The following is a 16875-nucleotide window of genomic DNA, read 5'->3' as shown; positions in this document are numbered from 1 at the left end:
GTTTTCTCAAGTGTACCAAAAAAATGAAGTAGTAAGAGAACTACCAGCCAATGGATGCTGCACACAAGGTCTGTGAAAACTGTATAAAATAAGTTACATGAATAAAGAATTGGCTTTTCCTGCATGAAGAAAATGGAGTCTCAGGTGACTTATTGCAATAACCCACACTCGGTGGAGGCAGGATCTGGGTGCTGTTCCTGCTTTCCCAGTTCAGGTTTCCCAGCCATTTCCTTTCTTCCTGGTGGGATTGACAGTTAGCAAAAGCAGAGCACGGCATTCACCATCTCCATTCTTTCTTCTGCCCATCACCTTTAACTGAACACCAAATAACATCCATCATATTTGTCTTAGACTATCCCAGCCTTCCCAAAGCACTAATCCTGTTGACCCTCAGTAATACCAGGCTGCATTCAAGTCTTGCCTGGGGCAGTGCTGTGCCTGTGGTACACACTGAGCCATGCACAGTGCCAAAGGCACAGCTGGACACCTCAGGAGCAGAAGGCTCCTGTTACAAGCTGGAGACTGACACTAATTCCCCCAAAATATTTAGTAACAGTGGTTAATTTCAATGTCCCACCTGAGTCACCTGTTTGAAGCCAAGTAACCAAAACCAACAAAAAAACTTTTATACCTTAGCATTATGGTACAGCAACCATCCCTCTGCAGTGTGGGCTTCAAGTTGGTTGACTTAATTCACAACTATCTGGTCAAAGCTCCATTTTATTTGCCAAGTATGTGCACTCTTTCCCAAGTTAAACATTCCATCTCAGTAAGGAGTTTAACAACACACCCTCTCTCTCCTCTCAGGAGAAGCAGGTGCACACTCCAACACTCTCAGCAAACATCACCTCCACACAGAAGCAAGTCAGAGGGAGCCCCAAACAATTCTCTCTGTGCCTGTGCTGTGGCACAGCAGATGCTCAGCCAGGAAGGAGTCAGCCTGTGTAACCCAACTCCCCTGTGCCACAGTGAGTGTTTCAGCTGTGAGTGTGCCTTAGCAGGAATGCCGCAGGAAGGACAGTGCTCCTGGCTGCTAAGCATAGCTTTGATGGTCACACATCTTCCTTCTGACTGGAGGGACTTGCATGCCCAGCAGGCAGAGACCTGCCTTTCTCACATAACTGCTCCCGGTGCTGTTAATAAGCCAAGCCTGGAGCAAGACCTGTATTTTGATTGATCCTGGGCACAGTGACTCACCAAGTTTGCTGTGGTGGAAGTCTCCTGGAACCTTAAAAAAATGCTATTAAGTTGCTTCATGTTCTATCTCAGGGTGGAAGCCTGTGCTGGGGCTGAGGAGACCAGGACCTACTGTTTTGGTTTGGGTTTTTTTTTTTTTTTTTTTGTGGTTTTTTTTTTTTTTTTTTTTTTTTTTTTTTTTTAATTGTTTGTTCATATATTGAGTCAGAAACAGGTGAGGCACTCTCCTCCCCTCTGGAGTCCTTCAGCATCTGAGTGTCACTCACTCTGCTCACCAAGAGCCACCTACCAAAAGCCACTCCCAGCTTGAGGCCACCAGCAGCACATGTCCTTGGAGTTCACTGGGGAAGAAACAACTTTACATGCAGAGTTTATGGAATCTGGAAGCACTGAACAGCTCAGAATTTGCACAAAAGGAGTGCACATCTTCAGTGAAACTGAAGTGTGAAAACTGCCTCCACCAATACCCTTCTGAGGTACCGATTTCACGAGTATTAACAACAGAGGGGCAATAGGTAGTTTCTCCCAGGCCTTGTCAAAGGGAAAGAACACTGGGGATCCTTTGTTTTTTCTGAATAAAGGTTTTAAATTACACATCCAACTATTTTAGAAAGGATTTTGACACCAATGAGAAAGAAAGCTGTTGGTAGGGGTGAGGAGACCTGTGTGCCTTGCTGGTGAAGGGTCACTCCCATCCTGAGACTCAGGCAAAGCCACTGCAGCCTGCTGACCATCACAGGAAGCCTCACAAGTGTGGACAGGTACACTCAGCAAGCAGAGAAACCTAAATCAGGTAAAATCACATCAAACAGAAAGTTCCCACCAAAAAAACCCACAAACAAGCAAAAAACAAAACGAAAACAACGCAAAAACAACAAACAAACAAACAAACAAACAACAAAAAAACCCCTCCACCAGATTATTATAGGTACAATCTAGCATAGTATAACACCAGCTCATGGTGTCATGAAGTCAAAACATCTGCTGAACTACCACCATAACTTGACTTTCTACAAAGTACTAAAGTTTGTATCTCTAACCTTGAGTTTAATGCATCTTGAAGGCAACTTTCCATGTTACACTAATATATTTTGACGTGTGTATGCCAAGGTATACAATAATTAATATTTGAACACTTAGGCACAAGAGCGGAGTTCCAGAAACTGAACAAAAGACTCTTCACAGGTTATCTAGTTTATCCCACCATTATTCTGTAGTGAAAAATACATCCACAGTGGTCCCCACAGATTTATGTGCATCCATACCTGATCCATGCTTGTCAGCTACATAATGCACTCTTTGAAGCCCCTTGTGAAGTTTGCAAATAAAGCAATGCTGGACAATCTTATTTCTAGGGACATCTTTTGTATTGTCTAAACTTGCACCTTTTCTTTGGCAGTTGTTTCATCTTTCCTTCTCCTCTGACTGAGGCCAAGCAGATAATTTCCTTCATTGCCCCCCCACCTTGGGTGTCACATTTTCTAGACCCAGTTGTGGATTTAATCCCAGTGATGCAGAGGAAGGAGCAGCCTCCTGTCTCTTAGTGTAATGGTCAGAGGCATCAAGCAGAAAATCCCCCATATGGAGTCAGTAACTTTTATCCTGTGACCCAGGAGACATCATTCATGTTGCAACTTGGATGATATTTCTGGAGTGAGACATTAATCAATTACTGGAGGCTGGCCCATGGAAAGCATTCCTGTTTGTCACCAACTGCCACCCAGAGCAATGGGGGCTTGATGCAAATGTCATGGGCACAGCCACGTTAGACTGATGGAGTCCAAACTGGCAACTGCTTAAAGAACTAAACTTGCCTTTGTACATCCTGCAGGAAGGTGATGGACATCATCCAGTAAAGCCCCAGTACATGCAGTAGTCAAATATACCTTTGCATACTTAGAAGAGTAAACATTAGGTTGTGGGGTTTTAGGAAACTAGAAGTTTTTTCTGCTTCTTAACATGCTTCTGTGATATTTTAACCAGCTGCTTATTCATTGCAATACAGTCTGGCTGTATTGATCTAAAAATCTAGATTAGCACAGGTTTATTCTCATTTCCACGTGGCACACAGTCATTCATCCCCAACCTCAAAAGCAGTGGAGGCAAAAAGGAAATCACCCCTTGTTAGTCATCCTCAAATGATGAGGTTTGTATGGAAATTATGGCACACACATCACCTGCCATCAGGGTTTAATGCACACCTTCATTTTCCAGGGGTTTACAGAAGTTTTGTCAGTCACATTGCAACAGTACCATTTGCTTGGGCCCACTGTTTGAGACTACCTCTAGTCCAGCACTCCACGTGGGATGGTTACAGCTAATAAAGGTACTTTTTCTAACCTAGCAATAGCTTTGGACCAGCTGCCTTCACTAAAAGTAGGGCCAGAAAGACTTATTTTGCCTTCTTTGTCCCCAGCATGCAGCTACGTAATATGTTCTGGAAACTTTGAATATTTGAAACAAGAGATAGTCATTTGTCTTTATGGGCTGCATCAAATGGTGGATTTAGAACAGTTGGGAGCATACTGAGCAAGGATAGGAACGAGGAAACTTGGTTTGCTTCCTTGGTAACAAAATCTACAGCACAGCAGGAGAACAGAGCATGATAATTAGGGAATTACAGCTGTTAGTCACAGAAAATATGCTGCAGTTGCAGGTCAGAGACCTGAGGTTGTAGCACAGGAAGGAAAACTGTAATTTAGAGTCTTGCAAGGAACTCACTGCATGCATTAGACTTCTTGCTACTTATAGCATCTCTACACCTGTTTTCCAGGGTGGAAATCTAACAGACAAGAGCAGAGATTAGCAACAAGCCACCAAGGAAATAGAGTTTCCCTACAACGGTCAGGACAAGAACTATTTTTAATGAGAAATGGATATTCCATTGACTCTTGTTAATTCTCCCTATTTCTAAGCAGGGCAATCAAAAGTGAACTTTAGGATGAGGGAGATGACAAAACTTGATCCACATAGTTATTCTGGGAGCTAGCAGCTCCCTTAAGAAGCACCAGTTGTTACCAGGGATGAATAATGCAAGTCCCACTGAAACAGGGCTTGCCTTGGAGACCTCTGTCTATTAACCTAGAGCCTTGTATTAGTTTCCTGCAAGGAAGGGAACTGAAGGATACAAAGGGAAATACAAGCTTCAGACTGAATGCAACATCACTTGATTTTCCTAGTCTTTACCTTAAAAATGCCAAACTCTAATCAAGTGCTCAAGAACAAGTCCAACAGATACCCACAATAACATCATTAAAGCCACTCTGCCCACAAGCCTTTAAAAGGAGAGGACCAGCTGGTATAGTGTAAAGCAAACCTATTACTCATGCTTTACTGTAACCTTTGATCTAGCTACATCCCCCATAAGAAGTTCCTCATTGCCGTTCCACTCAAGAAGAGACTTTTTATTTGTTTATTTCACCCAATCTCCTCCATCCTTTGCTCCAAACTGGTCTTGTCCGAGCTTTTGAGATTATCTTTCTTTCCAAAAATTTTAGTGTGTGGAAAAGCATCTTTCTTACTTCTCTGTCCTTAAATTAAGTTGCTTCAGAAACAAAGAGCTGACTTTTAAAGCTGAGAACTGGAGCATATGGGAACTTGAGGGGACCTAAATTTGCTGAGGAACAGAAGAAACAACCACCACTGCCTGAGGCTGACAAAGAGCTGACAACTTCTTTTCCTCAAACCTGCAGCTGTGCTGCCCAACCACATAGCTCAGATTCAGAGGCCAATACCAGAAGGGAGACCTGAGGCCATGAGGCTCAAGGCTCTCCACAAGGCATCGTGAGCTCATTCAAGTGGTAACAGACAAGACTTCCAGCATTGCTTGCTGTACCAGCTACCAGCTTTACATCACATCTAAGCCAAACTCATTCTTTCCATAGAAGAGCAGCTATTAATAACTTCCTACCACCCAGTCCAGCCTGCTGACCAGTACCCAGGCCTTGCCAGCTCTCCTTGAAGCCTGGCAGCATGCCATGCAGATCAACTAATTCAAACTATTTTGGACAGGAAGGTATTTCAGTGTCCTAGACTCTCAAGCTGTCCTAAGCTAGCCTCTGTTTCAAAGGAGTATTACATGATTCACTCTCCCTTGGGTGAGGTGTCACTGCAAGAGCTCAGAGGTGAGCAAAGCCCCTGGGCTCTGGGGTAAAACCCTTCCCTTGGTACTCAACCAGCTCTCTGGATGTCAAGTTTTCTTGACCTTGTAAACTCTGAGGAAGAGTGGGAAGCACCTACAGTCACCCAAAGGGATAAAACACATCTATTCTTGGTGAGCTGCTCTCCCTAGAGCCTGCTCCTCAGTCAGAGTTAGGTGTCAGTCAGATGGTTTATGCACTTGGAGGCTGGGGCTGTCATGCCAAATGCTGATGGAATCTTCCTCCTTGCCCTGTTTCTGGTCAGCAGCAGACTGGCAAAAGCAAATTGGCTCCCAATCCCTACTCAGAACACAGCCTGTATTTTCCCCCCGTACTGAGACACAACACCTCAAAGGAGAGGCACTGCTGCCATTTGGGACAGGATTTCTTTACATTCAGAAGAAATATTAGCTGAGATGCCTTTCAGTCCTGTAGCCTTTTCACCACAGCCACTGAACCATAATAATGTGACATTTGGTTTTAAAGCCCTCCAGAGGATGACTGTGATTTGCATTTTAGAGACCCATGCACTGACTTGCCCTGGATGTACCTTCACCCACTTGCTGGTACTTGTGCAGTCATTTCTCCAGGGGAGACAAAGATTCACCAGATCTTGGTGCAATGCACCCAATTCATCTCAGTAAAAGTTTCAAGTCCAGTCATGATAGTGCCAAGTGCTTGATGCCATTTTTAGAAAGCAGAATAACTAAGTATTTAAGGACAGATCCTTCCCCAAATAGACAAGAAGAGCCAATCAGCAGCTGTTTCTCTGGAAAGATTTTGCCAGCACTACAAATGCTCCATATAGAAGCAGAAAGGCTACTTCTGAGCATAAATGCATGTTAGATGACATTGCCACTAAATATACCAGGTGACTGTTAGCACAATTGGTTTGCTTCCAGTCTGGTTCCCCTCTTTGGTGTGGGCAGCAAGGGCATCTTAGATGAAAAAGCCCCAAGATGAATTTAGTTTAATGACTGAATGTGAAGGAGGGGCAGGGAAGAAGGAAGGAGAACCAATATTCAGTGTGGAAACTAATACAAAAAGCTTCTGGGATATTAATAGTGTGCTGAACTAATAAGATGCAGTCAAAGCTATGAAGTTTCTGTAACACCACAGCAGCTGCTACTGTGAAGTAAGGGACTAGAGTGGATCTGTGTATTTACAGCAGTTATCTGAAAGCCTGGGCATGTAATTCCACTCAGAATCCCCACCAACACAAATACATTAAAAGCAGACTGAAAAAGCTCCTGTAAACCCACTAAGCACAATAGCTAAAGTTTCCACAAGGAATAAGTCATAGCATTACAGTTACACTCACAGGGATGGGCTAAGACCCTCTCTGGACTGAAAAGAGAGCAGAAGCTCTTGCCGAGAACACAATATACTGCAGCAGCTCAAATACCTTCCAACCCTCATGATTGCTAATAAACCCTCTGGGACAGCAATCTGTAACATAAAGAAGTCCCGTAGAATTTAGTCTAGACAGTAACTGCTAAAAAACCTTAGATCCACATTGCTTTTTTGTTTTATTGCTTGGGGGTTTTTTTATGGGCTTGGGGTTGGGTTATGTGGTAGCTGTTTTTGTTTGGGTTTGGGTGTTTTGGGTTTTTTTTGCATGCACCTACAGACAAGATTGGTTTGTCTATGAGGAGATGAGGTGAGATCCACTTCCTTCAAGCATTTGAGAACAGGCCTGGTCAAAGACAAATCCATTGGAGCTAGAGCATATATCCCAGCACCCACACCAGGTGGGAACCCCCTACATGAGCTGGTAGGTGGCAGCAATTTATAGCCCACTAACAGCTCTGTGGCGCCTTCTGTACACACCTCCACAGCCTCTCTGAAAGCTGAAGAAGGCCACCTGATTGAGAACCCCCAGAAAGCACGAGAAAGGCAGTGTCTGGTTAATCCTACACAAGAGCTGAGGGAACAACACAACACCCTGTCCATACAGCACCTGCCATGCCAGGGGCACACCAGGAAAAGCTGCAACCACAACAGCAGCACAAATGCTGCTATTGCCCAGAAACAACAGAGCTCTGGGTATAGACAAGAATCCCTCTAAGGAATGAGTGAGGAAGCACATAACATGAATTTACTGTGGTTTTGAGAGTAGATGAACACAACACAACAAGAGACTGAGGTCACTAACAGTATCACCATGATCCCTTGGACTCCTCAAGATAAGCAGTAGCCCTGGAGTATCTAAAGCCCTTGCCTGGTTAACTATTCCAGTCAGAGCTCTCTGAAGGCTGAACAGCAGCCTAATGTTAGCAAGATATTAAGAGAGGAATAAATGCCATTTTGTTAAGGAAACTTTAGAGAAGAGTGACAGTTTTGAAGACTCATTTTAAGCTTTTATCACTGGAAAAGAGGAGAAGTCAGGTTACTTAACTGCTGTTATGACAATTATCAAATGGAAGAGACCAGTGACTTGAAGAGAACATTGCAGCTCATAGCAAAATTCCACTATGCTTTTCATTAGGTGTGTCCAATTACTTCCAGTATAAATTAGCTAGACCGTTGAAAGCAGGTTTGCAGAAAATGAGTTTAATGCTATTATCAAGTGGAAAAAAAAGAAAACAAGGAAAGATTTGTTTCCCATCAAATAGTCACAAAAGTCTAAAGATATGTTGGAGATCTCTTGGATGCTGCAGAACCTTTCAGAATTCCTATCTGCTTCACTGGAAAGATCCAGGATTCCAAGACAGCACTTGACGTTAACTTTGTTGCAACAGTTCTAGGAATGTAAAGCCAGAACATACTAGGGCCAGCTCCAGTAAAGCTGACTTCAAAGTGTACTTTCAGGCTGCTGAGTAACTGCAGATGCAGGCAGATGGCTTATAACTATTCCACCAAATTACTCACACAAATTGTTGCTAATAGAGTCATGCAAGCAGTAATACAAGCCCTCTCCCCAGTCCCACTGGGCTCAGTAACCTTCATGGTGCAAACTAACAAGTCAGCACCTTCAAATAGGCCAGAGGACAAGTAAGGAGCAGAAAACAGGAGTGATACCATGCAATTCCACTATTGGTAGTGTGGGTTGCAGGTGTGTCTGAAAGTTTAGGCAATCCTGCTGAGTTAGACAAGCTTCTCCTAGAAAAACTCATGGTTTTCTATTGTCCTGACATGCAGAAAGAGAGCCTCAACCTGTCTGTGATACTCAGCTCCAACAAAAGCAGAGGTACATACATCATCCTATTTGGAATAAAGGACTTCAAAAGCAGAACATCCCAAAACTTTTTGAAAAAATACTTTAAACATTTCACATATGGTAAAACTGCACTGAGGGTTTTCTGTGCTCCCAATTTGACCATTAGCTGCCTGAGCACCATGAGACTTGACACTATTCCCTGGAAGCAGTAGAACTGGGACCTGTTCTTTCATTATCAGAAAGAGGGACCTACATGGAGGGCAAACAAGAGCCCAAAGCACTCCTATCTCTGGTTCCCTTGTTGCCTGCATCACCCCCTTTCTGAGGGGAATTGAATCTGGGGAAAGGTTGGTTACTTGGAACAATACTGTGACCCCACACTTTACCTTCTGGTGGATGGGTGGAACCAGACTGGGCACACAGCAGTGCAGGGTGAGCCATGCACACATGACTGAGATAGGAAGAGACACTAATGAAGCATTCAGGGTTTTCTCAGACCATCCTGTCATTTGGTATAAGAATCACAGAGGAAACAGCTCCTCTTTACTTGAACTGGGCAGTGAAAATACTCAAGCTCTGACATTCAATGAGCACACACTTGCTCAAGCTTGCTGCTCATGAATTTAAACCTTATATATGATCAACTTCAGTTGTGGAGTCATGAACTAAAGTAAATGTTGAAAGCGTAAGTAAAGTAAAAGATTAAAATGTTCACAAGGAAATGGGCAGGATGACCAGACAGGAGAAACTGAGACAAACAGGTGATATTAGCAGAATTATTTGCAATATTGAGACTTCACATACAAACACTAAAATCAGAAATTTACTCTCTCTACAGGAAGATCAGACATCACATTTCTATTTGGTTCCATTTTATCTCACAAGTATCAATTGGAATTGGACTATGATCATTGCAGATCCCTTCCAGCTTAAATACTTTAATTCTCTGCCACTATGATGATCTCCAGGCAAGAGAACTTGGGCACTGTCACAAGACTGCACAATATCACAGGATGATTTTCCCCACTTACAACTTTCTGATTTTTTGAAGTTTTTGATGTCCCATTAACCAGAAGGAAACTTCCAAGCTGTCACAACAGTCCTATTCTAATAGAAAGGGGTTTTGTTGCTTTAAGTTCTACAAAGTACAGAAGTTGCATGAGCAGAATTGTGCATGAAAAAAAATGTCTTAGGAGTAACAGATTTGAGCATTAAATTAAAATTCACACCAGAAACATTGGCTAAGAGGCAAAGGTGACAGTTAGGTGAAGTTTACTATTACACTAATTTCTGTCCTTATCTTTTGATTCCTGTAGCCTCTTTCATCTGATCGTCTAACAAAGGATCAGAGGAAACAATGAACTTGCATCCCCTAGAAAGAATTCCTAGTGGAGAGCAATCGGTTCTTTTGGTGCTCATTCGGTGTGTTTGCTAACTGCTCCCATGATGCAGCGATATCCTAAACGATACCAACCAAATCCACCAGATTTTTGGAAGCCTTAACTCAAGAGACCTTGCAACACCCCCGTGCGGTTAAAAAAAGGATCTTGGCTCATGCCACCCACCACTGAAACAGACACCCTTAGGCTGGGATGAAGCAGCTGTATGACACCACGCAGCAACACTTCACAGCATTTTAGGGTAGAAAGCAATTAACCTTTGGCTGAATCCCCTTAGCTCCAAGCTACAAAAGGAGTGTTTGTTCTGTTTTCTTCTCTACCCCCCACCTCCCCCAAGGCTGCACGACTCTGGTGTTCTCATTAGCTCACTGCCCAGGCTGCTCTCTGGACCCTGAAATGGAGAACAACAGTTGTCATCAAATTAATAGGCTGTTTATTCAGATAATAATTTTGTTTTTTCTTGCTTTTGCTCCAGAGTAGTGGCAGCTGATTCCAGTAAAATTAGGGTGAGGTTGTAGTGCATTGTTTTTGTTCAGGCAGTAAATACACTGGAGCTGAGATCTACTTAAGGCCTCAGATGTACTTTAAAGCAAATTAAGGGAATTTAGGCAAGGTCCTCTTTACAGGTATGAAGAGAGTAACTACTTCAGCTGAAGGATGGTATCTTTCAGCCCTCTAATATATCTTTCTGGGTTCAATTGAAATTTAATCCTACTTTCTGTACTTACACAGAACCTTCATACTCAAGTCCTGCCCTAAAACAGAGGATCCAAGGATCCCAGGATCTAAGTCTGACAGTGACATCATGGAAGCCTGGAAAACCTCACAAATTCAAATGTCCCTTAGATTTTTAACTCCTGAATCAGCATCCTCTGTAGCACAGGCAAAAAATGAATGAACTATAACATCTGAAGGCAGTTAAGCAAAGATTTGGGAATATAATCTGTGTTTGATCCCCCAACTTCACCCTGGACACATATTTCCAACTTAATTTGCTGCTTCTCAGCTTCACTCCATTAGTCTTCCACACCCTTCCATAACAAAGCATGTTCCTAAAGAGACACAGTTGGCGAGAGCACCACTTCAAGCAGTCAGAGACCACTCTGACACATCCATTTCAGTGCACACTTCTAACTTGAAGCTTTACTAGAGATGCTCTGCTCTGAGCCATCAGAAATGGGAATCTGTGGCTGAGGCTCTGCAGCACTGGGCAAGCACAGCCAGACCAGCAACAGCCTGTGGCCTGCAAGGGGAGGGCACAAAGCCAGCCTGACACAGGGGTAACACAACTCGTGCTCTGCTGGGCACCCTCAGGAGTGACTGGTCCTTCCAGCGAGCTGCACACACGGCCAAGACCTGTGAGGTCATAGGACCTGCAAGTGCACTCTCCTCTAAGTGGGTGGGAGGAGCAAAGTCCACTGCAGACCCTCAGCCCCAGGCCAAAATTTGTTCTCCTACCTTTTGTTTCCTTCACCTGCATGGCATGAGACCTTTCACCAGCCCTTCCCAAACAAGTGTTCTCAGCTGAGGTGCTGTGAGAGTAGATCTGACTATAACTTGACACCTTCCCACTCCTGTTGTGGGTCTGGTGTCATATTCAAACATGAGTGTTACATTCATCTCTTCCAGTGCCTGAGGTCAACATTTTGCCTTGGTTATCTACAGAAAAGGCTGCTGTAAATGCTCCTTCTGCAGGCAAACAAGAAGTCAGAAAACAAAATGAGTCAAAGCAATACTCTTCCTAAGGCCAGCCCCACCAGAGCAATGCAGGCAGGAAAAAGCAGCCTGCATTAGCAGATACCCTGCTAGTGGGCTTAAAGGGGAAGGAATCCATAAAACCTCCAGGCATTCCAGCAGGCTGGTACCCGGGATCACTTTCACAGTTTAGGAAACAGTTTCATCTCAACCCCCACAAACTGACCTTGGCAGAACATCGAAAGTTTGCACATAACAGCCATGTTTGTGCCATGAGTAATCCAGTCCTCTAAGCTAATGCTCCATTTTGCTGGTGGAACAAAATATCTTGTTATCATGTGAACTACATCACATTAAAATGATATTTATGAGAATCTCCTAAGTCCACTTAACGAGATCCATCTACCCATGGATTTTCATCATTTTTTGAATCTTCATGTCTTTCCCACATAATTTTCTTGTTTAGACATTACTATATTTTTCCAGTACACCAGAAGCAAAGCACACATGCTCAGGCTGAAACAACAACCTATGCTGGACATTAAATGAGGGAGTCTCTTCTTCAGAAATAAACCAACATGAATCTTTCGATTAACCAGAGCTTGGTGAAAAAAGAGATATACACATATCTCAACAACATATATGGTCTTATAGTAATATCTCCCTTTTGCTTTTCCATTTCTTGAATTTATGTTCAAAGATAATCCCGTTCATTAACAGTCCAGGTTAGAGAACCCCTAACACCTGAACATGAACATGACAGGACACTGTTGCCTGCTGCTGGCCAGCAAGGGAAGGAACAGCACACTGGGACAGCCAGGAGTGGGAAGTGTTGCTTCCACACTTGCTCTCTTAACCAGCCAGCTGAGTTAAAACATGAGAATACTGCATTTAGAAGTTTGTAGCTAAATCGCATTTCTATTTTTCATAAATTTTGTGTTCCAATGTAATTACAGTAGTTAAGTTGGTAGTTACAGCAGCTCTTCAAAAGAAAGAGACTAAGCTTACACAGACTGAAGCAAGCAGGGAGAAAAATCAGGAGTCTCATTCTATAAATTCTGGAAGATGGCACATCAATGCTCTGCACTTCCGTTTCTTGAAGAAAAAGCAACTTCAGAAAGTAATCTATGCCAATTACATGAAAATTAGGTCAGGTACCTTACCTAACTGATATTTTGTTATCAGTTCAGAAGCCCTCTGAGATACAGCAGTTTCTGGAAATAAGAACCAATGAACTTGGCCAAAGAAGCTGTAACTTGAGGGGTGGGAGCAGAGTGAAATATTTCAAAGCTAATGAGGAGTTTGGATCCAGTGGAAGAGAGATGCCTACTTTACTAATGAGTCAAAGGTGCCAATTTCTAGTGCAGCTGAACCAGGTAAGGAACTGTTAGAATTCATTTACATTTAAAAGTCTGAAGAGAGAGCCTCTAGATCCAGTGAGAAGCTGGCTTTGCCACAGATAGATGCTGAAGGAAGCAAAACCATGAAGGACAAATTGAAGTTGTGGTATGTCTTTGAAGTTCTTGGGCCATTTGGCATTAGAGGGATCTGCAGCCAAAAGTAGAAATAATGTTTTAAGAAGTGTGTGACAGCCAAGTTCATATAGCTCCTCACTTTGCAAGTTCTCACAGAATCAAGCACATTCACATGCATTAAAGGGTGGGTGTATAAACAGACCATACTTTTGGCTGCATTAAACCCATCCTGATTTGTACTGATAATATTAGTGGGCAACCCTTTTCTCCTGCCTCTTTCATGCAGACACTCCAATATAATTAACTATATTAGGCAGCTCATGGGTAGATGTTTCCAACAGTATCTGAGCCTTTGCCTTCCAAAATATCATTCACTTTCCATGAATTCAGAAGTGCAGGAGCACCTTGTATTGGCTGAGTGCTCTCCCTCACAAGGAATTTGAGATCCAATCCAAGGGCACAAAGACAGGAGTTGGTGTGGTGGTGAGAAAGTAAAGCTGACTGACATTTTCCCAACATCAGGAACATTCCAGGTAAGGACAGGGTCAGCAGTCCTCAGGCAGTGGACACAGCCTAAAACCATGGCCCAGTTTATGTCTGCCCGATGCAGACAGAGGGGCAGGCTGTGCCCAGAGGGCTGAGCAGCTGCACACACCACTCTGAGCTTCTGCAGCTTTTAGGCTGACATCATGCAACTGCAGCTTTTCAGTAGGAAACAGGACAATTCCCAATGGTTACTCATGTCCAAGTCAATGCAAGGAAAGGAAAAAACATGCTCTGTTCTAGCTGTTCCTGTACAAATAGTGAGTGTGGGTGCAGATACATCACTGAAAACCTGGGGCTGAGGAACAGCCCATCCACAAGCAGGGCTGTAGAAGGAATTTACTGCTCTGGAGCAGAAGGGAAAGGCACAGCTCAGAGGCATCACAAAACAGCACAGCAGGCATTCTGCACTGCCTCTGCTCCCTCCACACACACACAGAGCACAGCCCAGAACAGCAGCTTCCCCAGCCCTTCCCCTCCCAGACACAAGTCAGCTTTTTGCTGTTGCAAAGAGAAAGAGGGAAGCAAGCTAAGAAGAAATGCACTCAGCCCAGTGTTAGCTGGCAATGCTGAGTGAGAGAACAACTATGAAGCATCCACTGAAATCCCACTGTGCCATAACTGGCTGACAAGCCCTGGAAGCTCTATAAAGTGTCCTTTCATTATTGCCTGCCCTCGGATGGGCAGGTGCAGGCAGTAAGGCAGGAGTGCAGAAAGAAACTCTTAGTCTTCCAGACAGTATAGTCTCCAAAGCTGATATTATGGTCAAACAGCACAAGCCATAAGCCAGCCCTTCCCTGTCTGTCATCATTCCTGCCTTATTGTCCTGGGCTTTGCTTTGTTCTCTGGGAGCAGGCATGCTCCAGTTCTCAGGCACATGCCAGCACAGGCGCTGGCGTGCTGCCCACCCTAAGTACCGTGTAGGCAGGATGGCGCCTCCGAAATTTAAAACAATATTTAATGTTTTACATCACTGCGGGCCTGTAGATTATTTTCTAAATCCATGGAGCAACAGTGGATCAGCATGTGGTGTGTTAATGCTGCACAAGGAAATAATGCATGAGGGGGAGAGATTAGGAGGGAGCACTTGAAATTGCAGTTGGCATTAGCTATAGGGTAACACATAACATGGGATGACCTGGTCATCCCAGACTCCATAGTGCATTTAGCACTGGACTCCAAGAAAGAAACATACGTAAGAAAAGCCTGCCCTAGAAGCAGACAGTTTCACCTTTCTAGTTCTACCCACCCAAACCTTTGAGGAAAAGCTTCTTCAGGAAATGCTTATGGAATAGAAATGTTAAATATCATTGTTTTCAGAACAGAGGACACAGATCAATCTAAAGTGAAAACCTCAAATACAAGCCTGTTTCTCATCTACAAGAAAAAAAATCAACATAATGGACAGGGACACACTCTGATTGATGACATATCACACTTCAGGATTATACTCACAAAGCATCAGTGGATCATTCTTTCTGCTACTAGTGTTAGAAGTCACCTTAAGGACCTGAGCAAACATTGTAGCTTTGAAGTAATTAAGATGGTATAAAATGTAAGAGTTCAAGCATGGTAGTATGAAGAAAATATGTTACATTTGTTAATCAGGAAAAAGTTGGCTCAGACCAAATGGGGATATCTTGATGCTATCTGCCCAGCTCTATTTTCTTGTTCAGTGATCAACTTTGTTATGAAATTAATTTTGCAGGATTAGTGGTAAGTCCTTTTTCATTGCCTTATATTTGTCACTCATGAGGCAACAGCAAGGATTGTAACTTCATTTCCAGAACAGAAGCCTGACAATATAAGAAAAATTTATCCAAGATGAATGGTGAAGTTCACTGACCTCAAAGTCTGGTGACACTTAAGGCTCAAACAAATACTGCAGTTCAAAAAGCCATCATTTGCACACCAACTGTTTGGTAGGCACTGAGAGCTGAGACTATCCCACAAAGATGAGTAGCTGACAAAAACAGGGGTTAGACTCTTTGGCACATGAGCACCCACCTCCAAAATCCAAATGCCTTGGTTGCATTCAGACCCTAATACAAGTACAAGTTGTCCTTGCCACAGTGACTATCCCTTTTCCATAGAGTCCCTTCAAGATTTAGCACTGGCTATCAGGTTGCAGTCACTGACCAGAAGTGACTGAGTGCACCATGAACATGAGATCCAGCAGGGAGAAACATCCAGTCCTTCCCTGGAAGCAGGCACTGGCAGCAAAGCAGCTTATCTCTGTTCCAAAAATCTTGGCTGCAAAGAAAGCCTACGTGTACTTAAAAGCATTTAATTACTTATCGGCACTTATCCTAAACTCAAGTAATGTTGGGCTAGGTTTGACTAGGAGAGGCTTCCCAGCTTATTTGGGGGTGTCCATCCTGCCCCAACCCCATTATTCCTTTTCAGTGTAAGAGAACATGGGAATTCATGTACTTGTGACTATGGTCATTTTTGTCAGGTTTTCCACTTCATATCCTTCATTTGGTGGTTAGAACAATTTTTGGATGCAGGAACTTGAATTCAGACCCTCTTTCTGCTCTCCCAGGCTCAGGAGAGCATCAACAGCTTTGCGACATGCATGCTAACCCTGCTGGCTGCATGTAAAGAGGTAGGGATGCCCACACTCCCTCCGTCTTGGAGCTGCACATGACTCCTGAATTTTAGCTTGTTAATTAAAAAGCCAAAAATCCCCAGACAAGCAAACAAGCAAACAAGACCCCAGATTTCATGTTGTTATTTTGAAAAAAAAAAAAAAAAAGAAAGAAACTAAAAATACCTGGAGTTGAAGCAATGTATTGGTCTTGGTTACATTAATGCTTTCTTCATTCTCTAAAGACTTTTCTGGTCCCAAAGGATTTTTTTATTGCCTGTACAACCATCAAACTGAAGAAAAATAACCAATTATTTGCACAGCTCTGGTTCTCAGCAGAAGTCTGCTCAAGGAAATCATCTCCATGTATAATTCCCACCACTTTACCTCTTGGAAGAGGACTGACTACTGCAGTCACCCTCTCTGCTTAGTTACAGTAGTGTAGCAAAACACATTTCTGAAGTTACCTGTGTCCTCCTAAGTGTCATTACCTCCCATGTAGTGCAAATGTTTTTCTTTTTGCACTGAACTATTCTATTTTACTTAACAGCATTTATTTCTTTTTGGGACTCCCAACATTTGCTGGATACAAAAATGCATCTAAAATCTGTGCTCCAGAGACATACACCTCCCCTATGACTCTAAGATTATTTCCTCTAAAATTTGATAGGGAGAT

The sequence above is a fragment of the Zosterops lateralis genome, assembly GCF_965231275.1.
Source record: "Zosterops lateralis genome assembly, chromosome: 6".
Lineage (NCBI taxonomy): Eukaryota > Metazoa > Chordata > Aves > Passeriformes > Zosteropidae > Zosterops > Zosterops lateralis.
This window is presented reverse-complemented; position numbering follows the sequence as displayed.